Raw genomic sequence first — 9,076 nt, forward strand, 5'->3', positions numbered from 1 at the left:
ATAGAAGTCTATGGCGGTGCACAAATTTGCACGCAATACGCACGTACATGTGTAAAATAAAAAAAACAATTGCGCAGCCACCTGTCAGGACGCAATAAAGTTTGCAGGTAATCGCAGGGACGCCACGGCAGAAATGTTGGAGAGGGCTTCCCAAGCACGCCACGTGGTTGAGCAGAGGCCGGCCAATGGAAGTCTATGGGAGCCTCCAGCATGTTTCCTCAATAGATACAATAGATACGATACCAGACTTGTATAGTTTTTTTTTACTATACTACTTTCAAAGACCTTTAATTTTTCCCAATTATTTTCTGCGGTCATCTTGTGTGCGCAATAACTTCTTTATTTTTCCGTCGACGTAGTTCAGCAATAGCTCATTTTTTGCGGGATGTCCTGTAGTTTCTGATAGTACCTGATTTGGAATACGTACAACTTTTTGATCGCTTTGTATTGCGTTTTTTCTGGGAGACAGGGTGACTGAAAAAGTGCATTTCTTGTGTCCTTTATTTTTTTTTTCGGACGATGTTCACCGTGCGGGGTAAATAATGTGCTACTTTGATAGATCGGACTTTTACGGACGCGGCGATACCAGATATGTATTTTTATTTTATTATTTAGACTTTTTAATTATAGATATGGCAAAAGGGGGGTGATTCAAACTTTTATTACTTTTTTTTTACAATGAAAAAAACTTTATTGCTCTTTTTTTTCACTTTTCTTTTAAGCCCCCCAGGGGGACTACAATATGCGATACTTTGATCGCTCTTGCAGTATGATGTAATGCTATAGCATTACGTCATACTGCATTCTGACAGGCAGCCTATCAAGCCACCCCATGGGGATGGCTTGATAGGCAGTCTCTCAAGGCAGCCCTGGGGCCTTTCAGAAGGCCCCCGGCAGCCATGACACCTGCACGGCTCCCCCGATCTCACCACGCGGGGGCGTACGGGACCACGGGGTCTTTATATGCCGCTGTCAGAACTGACAGCGGCATTTAAAGGGTTAATAGCTGCGAACGGCCGATCGCGGCTATTGCCCGCGGGTGTCAGCTGTAGTAAACAGCTGACGTCCGTGCTGTATGCAGAGAGGTCGCCCCACAACCTCTCTGCATACATACCCCGACGCTCCAGCACGTAAATGTACGTCCTGGAGCGGGAAGGGGTTAATGTTTATCGATGATTTAATTTGAAGGCATAACATTTTTGTTGATAGTGTCCAATGTTACTTATGCCATAAAGCTTCCTCTAGATGTTAGAAACTACCGTATTTCCCCGAAAATAAGACAGTGTCTTATATTAATTTTTGTTCAAAAAGGTTTAACTTTTTTACATGTATAGCTGCCTGGACACTATTTAAATTGACTTTTTAAATTAACTGTTAGCAGGGCTTAATTTTGGAGTAGGGCTTATATTTCAAGCATCCTCAAAAAGCCTGAAAAATCATTTTGCATCCTCAAAAATTGTGGAAAATCATGCTATGTCTTATTTTCAGGGTATGTCTTATTTTCAGGGGAGCAGGGTACAGAGAGCACTAATAGCCCAATGCTGTATCGTACGTGGTCATATGGCTGTAATATTCTGCAGGGGCTAGAATAAGGGCACTCGGCAATTCTTTAGGGTTCTATGATGATCCATCTTTGCTTCCCCTGAATAGTTGGAGTTCTGGGTCTTTGGGCATATGCCCACAGCTGTGATGGACTCCGCCAGCGGAATAATGCAGCGGAGTCCGCCACAGCCCCCCCAAACCCCCATACTCACCCCTCCGGATCCTCTGTAGCGTCCCGCATGGATGCGCAGTACAGCACATGATGCACTAGCAGTGTCATATGACACGGCGGGCGGTGGGTGGGGCCGCATATACACACACGATACTTCCGCTGTGCTACAGCAGGAGTATAGCATGGCGACCGGCTTATTGACTACAATGGAAGCCGGCAGCGCGTATTCCTGTGTAGAAAACTACATTCAGAACATGCTGCAGTTTATTTCATGCTGCGAAATTCCGCAGCGTGAACATTGAGCCATTACCTTCAATAGAACCTAATAGCTGCGGGGCAATGCCGCATACATGGCGGCAGAAATCCGTCCGCGGCATTAGCCCTTTGTATTGTGATAATTAAAATAAACGTTTATTTGGGTTGTCTGAAAGTGGCCTTAGAAGTAACAAGCTGAGATATTGCCTAGGAATAAGGATAAGATGGAAGTGACACCCACAGAGGCACAATAGAGGAAGTGTAGCCGGCAGATCAAGTAAGAGTGCGGTTTACTAGATGAGAGAAGATCCAATTATGATGTGAATTATACTGTATGTCAGGAGGCTGAACGGACTGATGGGAATTATGTGAGTCATTGAGGCAAAGGGGAACCATGTTTGTAGAAACTGTATATTTAAGAGCATGACATTAAAAGGCCGGACTCACCGATGAAGTTATTGATGTAGGTTTGGAAACAGTTTTTCACCAAAGCCAGGACTGGACATACAAGACAGGAAGGGATTAAAGGAAAGGCCGTCTCATGGGCATATGTGCATTGCGGTATCTGGGGCAGGCGTCCGCCCCTGGATTCCGCAGCAAATGTTACCCATAACATCCAATGGAAAGGCGTTTTTTCCTGCACCTGAGCGGAAATCAATTGCAATTTTCTGCTCGTGAAGGAAAAAATCATGGCATGCTCTATTTTTGAGCGGATTCCATTAGGATGGCTTCCCTTGAAGTCAATGGAAGCCGTCCGACCCATAGGGTTTGCTTTGCAGAATTCGCAGGGGGCACCCATGCGGAAGATCCGCAATTCAAGCCGCCCATCGGGAAACATGGGCATCCGCACCTAAACTAAAGCATGCGGATTTGATTTGCGGATCTTTTGATTCAGAGAACAAATCGCAGCATGCTCCATGTCAGTACGGTTCCAGGATGGACGGCTTCCATTGAAGTCAATAGAAGCCGTCCGATCCGCGGCCCGTCCACAATTGCAGTTCGCAGGAAAGCAGGAGTTTAAAAAAAAACAAAACTGTATTGCACACATCCGCAGTACAGAAAAAAGAGGACCCGGACAGGTATGTGTGGGCAGGGTCGGATTCTGCTGCGGGCTCCACATTCAACACAAAGATGCCACTTTTAAGGATTGCTGCAGTCTCAGAATTATTCAACCCCCCTTAGGCCACCTACAGACGGCCGGGTCGGATCCAGCTGCGAGAATTCTCGCAGCGGGACTCGACCTGAGCGTCTGCAGAGAGCAGCGCGGGCACTCACCTCTCCTGTGGCCCCGGCTCTTTCATGTGCCGGCGGCCGGTGAGTGTCTCTGCGAGCCCCGCACAGAAATAGAGCATGGCGCGATCTGTTTGCCGCGCGAAATCGCGTCTGTCTGCCTAGAATTGCGTTTGTTAACGCAATCCGATGGCAGCTTCCAGCGGCGGAAATCCCGCCGCGGAATTTCCGCCTGTCTGCAGGTGGCCTTATTAGGGCTTTTCACACGGACGAAAATTGCACGAGCAATAGAAAGTTGTGACCAAGCCGCTGCTAAATCTCACGTTTTCTCGCCCATTAAGACAGCTGGCTGCGGTGTATATACGCTGCAATCCGGATTTCTGTCAGCTGGGGGGGAATAGAAGCCTGTAGGAGCTGCCGGCAAAAAGATGGGGGGGACTTTAGCAGCACTTGCCATGCTAGTTTTCCTCTCTCCACAGCCTATGGGAGCTGCTGGCAAGGGTAGGGACCTTAGCAACGCGAGACGCCGCTAAATTCCCTCCCCTTTTCTGACGGCTCTCATAGGCTTCCGTAGAAGTCTATGGGAACTGGCTACATTTTCCGGCAAAAAGATAGGACAAGTCCTATCTTTTCAAGGCCACGCATAAAAGGCGAAAAATCGCCCATATGAACGGATGCATTGGAATCCAATGTTACAGATGGTCGCGATTTTCGTCTGGCATTTTATTGAGATTCTGTTCTGTTAAAACAAACTTAAAACTTTTCAGACTTGCGGATCAGCGGTATGTCTTCAGGAGGAAGAATGATGCATAATATGCTGAAACCCCCTGCCTACAGTAAGCATGGCGTTGCTTTCTCTGGCGCTGGAAACCTACAGCTTCTGGAGGACAAGATGGATTCGGTCAAGTATCAGGAAATCCTAGGAGAAAACATCATGCCTTCTGTGAGGAAGCTGAAGCTTGGATGCCATTGGACCTTACAACACTCTGCTCAGTACTAAGACACTTGTCATGGAGGGGCTACATAATAATGAGATTGCAGTATTCATCAAAACTGGCATTTTGTGTTGAATTTGCTGAAACCCCTTTTTATACAGTATAAGGTCACCCTGCGTACCTGACTCCTCCGTATCGCGGATGTGCAGTACAGTTTTTTCTTTCATTGCTTGTATTTCCCGCGCCATCTCTAAGTGATGACACTGGTACCCACAGAACATATGTAATGTTAATTGCATATGGGCTGCTGGTTGGACGGCTCCATTGACTTCAATGGGGGCCGTTTGCGTGGAGTCCGCAGCAAAATAGAGCGTGACGGAATTTTTCTTCTGCTTGCAAAATACGCAATTTGCATCCATGAGTGTGAAGGAAAAAAAGTCAAAAGTTCATACCTTTCAATGCCTGCATTTTGCAGCGGATCCTCTTCCCCGTTCGTGTGAGACTCCCCCCCCCCCCCCCCCCCTCCGGTTGTGTTGAGATATATTGTTGTTGTTTCCGTATTTTTCACAAGCTAAACATTTGTAAATTTGGCGAACAGATCTAATCTGCAGTGGGGGGTGAATTATGGTGATTGCATCTGTGTGAGCAGTGTGCATCCTGACTGACGCCTCTACCTGGTAGTGGTTCGGTTTCTTATAAGTCAGGCTGCCTTCTATAAAGCAGAGGCTATTCTTATACTCAGCTGACAAACACTGCAGGAATCTCTGAGCCTACTGTATATCCTGTGTGTAGAGGCAAGGCTTGTGCAATGTCATGTGGGGCACTGACACAGTATCATTGAGCCTTAGCTTTTATAGCATAGCTTTTAGATGTTTATCAAGAATATGTCTTAAAGGGGGTTCTGAGTACAGCGGTCCCTCCATATATCGCAGTTCAATGACTGCGGCTTCAGTGCATCGCAGATTTTAGATAGACCATATATAATTCTGTTTTTGCTGAGTTTTTCACTATATCGTGGAATTTTGCGGTACATACAGGAAATACAGTACACCACTAGTGCTTGCCAACACGAGATTGTACAGGGCACACTATTGGCTGATGGAATGTGTTCTGTATCGGGCGCTGATTGGCTCACTGATTGTAGCATCGGTCTGTTTGTTCACATTTGCGATTGTTTGGCAGTTCACCCGACAGGTTGATTTGTGTAAATGTTATGCCGCTACTTCACTGATTTTCACGTATAAATGAATATAATACAAGTTCCACTGAATGTTCCCCATAAACTACATGTCAGTCTGCTCAGCTGCTCCTTCTCTAGAACATCATGCCTGCGGTTTGGACAGCGTGTTCCAGCTGACAGTCCCTTTGAGAGACCTTTCTCACAGGAAGTGATAGTCCACAGCAGCACTGCAGAATATGCCTTCCTGCAGAATATTCAGTACCCATATCTGCACTGCTAATCTACAGATTTTGGTACGGAATTCAAGGACGGCATATTCCATAATGCCATTGCGGAATATTCCTTCTAGTATGAGAGGTCCCTAAGGCTTTAAGCCTGTCTCCCTTGCGTAGCATCTATGAAGCATCTGTACATGGTGGTAAAGCAGTTGGATGCAAATGGGGGCTTTTTGTTAAGATTAAAGGGGTGTTCCAGGCATAAATACTATTGATGACCTACCCTTAGGATCGGTCATCAATAGTTCATCGGCCGGGGTCCGTCGCTCAGGGCCCCGACAGATCAGCTGTGCAGACGCAGGGTGTCAGCGACGCAATAACAGAGGCTGCAGCGGAAGCCTCTGCCCGATGCTTGTAAGTGCAGGCACTGCTCTCATTGAAATCAATGGGTGCCGGGCCTGCAGTTACAATCGCTAGCCACTACATGGGAGGACAGCGCAGAGGTTTCCGCTCCAAACATTTGTGTATTTGGAGCAGAAGTCTGCTTACAACAGTGGGAAAAGACGACAGCTGGCCCAAATTAGGCATTTAACTGCCACAGGAAGGGTGTTACATTCAAACGTGTGAACAGGCAAAAGGATCGATCGGCTAGCTGGCATGTATCAGCCTGCTTCTTGCCATCTCCTCAATTCATTCATGCGAATATACGTTTTGTACAGATGAACATATTAATGCATACGCTCATCTGAACAAGCCCTTACATTAGTTTGCCACTGACCATAAAGGGGGTAGATTGATCCGCAGTGCCCAGGGCAGCATTCACACCTGCGTTAGGGCTTTCAGTCACAACTCCATTTAATTTTTGGAGCAAAAGAATGGAATTACGGGCTCTTTTACAAGGGCGTAGGTGTTTTTATGTTCACCTGCCGGCGCATATACGCTGCTAAACTGCCTTTCCCCTTTCCGCCCCCTCTCGGCAAGCAAAGGGGGCGGGACAGAGCGGGAGCTCCCGCCCCTTCTCCACCCCTTGTCGGCTGCCAGCAATGGAAGGGAGCAGGACGGGGCTGGGGCTTAGCAACTAGCAAGGGGTGGAGAGAAGGAGGGAAGGGAGTGAAAGTTTAGCAGACAGGCAGCTGAACTCCCTCCCACTTCCCTTCTCCAGCAGCTGTCATTGGCTCCCATAAGAGTCTATGGCAGCGGCCGTATTCATTACGGGATAGTTTCAGGACTACCTTTCCTGCCCAGCGTAAAAGCACCCGTCTGAAATGGGGTATCTTAGCCGGGCACTTTTATGCTGCCTAAAATCGCCCATCTGATCTGATGCATTGGACTCCAATGCATCAGATGGCAGCGTATATTGGCCGGCCGTGAATACAGCGGCCGATATATGCTGGTATGAATAAAGCCATTGATTTCAATGGCTTTAAAAAAGAAAATCGAATGCTTTTTAGTTATCTTCTGTTCTATTCGTAGTTGGCAGTGCTACTTGTTCTGGTTAAAAAAAAAAAAAAAACGTAAAACCTTTTGTTTTTTTGAAAAGCCATTGAAATGAAAAAGGAAAAAATGGAAATGCTGAATTGTGTTTTTTTCTGAATTGAATTGTGAGTGAAAGCCCTAATATAGGTGTGAATGGGCCTTAGGCCTCATGTCCACGGGGAAAATCAGGCCCGCTACGGATTCTACATGTAGAATCTGCAGCGGGTCCCTCCTGCCCCGCGGACATGAGGGCTGAAAATAAGAATAAATAAGAATAAACTCACCTCCCACCCGCTCCGTTTCTTCTCTTCGCCGCGGCGTCATCTTCTCTGCGTCGCGGCCGGATCTTCTTTCTTCGGCTCGGCGGATGCACAGGATGACATCGGTGACGTACCCCGTGCATGCGCCGTCCCGAAGAAAAAAGATCCGGCCGCGACTGAGAGAAGATGGCGCCGCGGCGAAGAGAAGAAACGGAGCGTGTGAGTAAAATCTGATTTTTGTCTCCCGCGGATCCGGACGGCTTCCATAGGCTTCAATAGAAGCCCGCGGGAGCCGTCCCCGCGGGAGACCCGCATGAAAATGGAGCATGGTCCAGATTTTTTCATGCTCCATTTTTAAAAAAATCCCTTTTATTGACCATCCGCAGCAGGAAAGGAAGGGCCCACACGCTCTCCGAGTTCAAGGTCCTTTCCCTAATTGCATCTGTTCCTGTATCAGTAACTGTATTCCTATATCTGAAGTCCACAATGCATTCTTTTCCTTCCAACTAATTGGATCTGTCAAGATTTATTGTACATACCACAACACAGACACTGATAACTGTCAGAACGCATGTTGTCTAATTATGGGACTATTTTGCAGGCAGGCGGTGCCTTCACTGAAAAGTGTTTAGGTATTTTAGTTTCCAACAGAGTGGGAGGGATTCCTTCTGAAACTAAGACTTATACCACAAAGGTCGCAGGTCTGCTGAAGCAACGCTTCCTCTGGGGAATTACTCCTTGCAGGCCATTGTTTCATTTACATTTACACCAAAACATCCAAGCTGTTGTGTAAGGCCGCCTACACATGACCAGGTTGTGACCGAATTCAACCCTGTCTCCGCTGGTGACCCCTGCAAATCCAGCCCATAGCATGCTATGACAATACGCGATTTACTGGACTCGAGTGGAAATCAATTGAAAAAAACAGCCTACAGTAACCCTGCTGCCACCAGCCTACCCTATGAGCAGCTCCTACATTCACCTACTGTCTCCCTCCGCCTTCCCTTGTAGACCATATACCCTCACAGGCAGGGTCGTCTTCACTCCCTCCCTACCAGTCTGCCACTCATTTAGGCCTGTTTGTTAGTTTTTTTTTGTTTATGTTATGTAACTTTTTTTTTTTTTTTACAGATATGTCCAGAATTGGAAGAATCTAGGAGTAACAACTGCTCGACCATGAACTGGCAGACCTCGCAAATTTACAGAACACGGCCGAATGTTGAAGCATATGGCATGTAAAAATTACCTATCCATTGCATCACTCACTACAGACACCAACGCAAGAACTGTGCGTGAGGAGCTTCTTGAAATTGGTTTCCACGGTCTAGCTGCTGCACACAAGACTGAATCACCACATTCTCCAAAGTGATCACATTCCACTAGCAGGCAGTTGGATGGACAAATCTGAGTTTGGCCAATGCCAGAGAATGCTACTGTATGGCATCTACTGTGGAATTTGGTGGAGGAGGGATAATGTTATGGGCTTTTTTAGGGTGCGGTCTAGACTCAACTAATGTTAGTAAAGGCCCACTCACCTGGGTCTGCAGTGAGGTGAGGGTTGGAGCCACATACCAGAAGTAAATATGTGATCTTATTGTTTCATACACTTTGTAGAACTATTTACATCAAGATGTATGGCCTTGTGAAAGGTCAGAGACCACTGGGAAAAGAACACACGAAAGGGGTGTCTTGCGTGAATGTGTGAACTGGCCCTTCGTGCGCAAAAAGTACAGTGCTATAAGCACAACTCGGTATTAGTGTATCTTGATGCCACCAAGAAGTCCTGGTGGAGTCAAGATTGACAGAGGGGT

General features: G+C 46.9%; 1 long non-coding RNA gene across 1 annotated transcript in view; it reads left to right on the forward strand.

Moving 5' to 3' along the window:
• Positions 1-8,867, forward strand: part of LOC136611489 (uncharacterized) — a 141,625-nt gene extending 132,758 nt beyond the window's left edge. The window contains exon 3 of the long non-coding RNA XR_010790281.1: positions 8,397-8,867. This is a non-coding gene — a long non-coding RNA (uncharacterized lncRNA). The remainder of the gene's footprint in view (positions 1-8,396) is intronic.
• Positions 8,868-9,076: the final 209 nt, after the last annotated feature.

This window comes from Eleutherodactylus coqui, chromosome 2, assembly GCF_035609145.1.
Source record: "Eleutherodactylus coqui strain aEleCoq1 chromosome 2, aEleCoq1.hap1, whole genome shotgun sequence".
In the NCBI taxonomy this organism is placed as follows: Eukaryota; Metazoa; Chordata; class Amphibia; order Anura; family Eleutherodactylidae; genus Eleutherodactylus; species Eleutherodactylus coqui.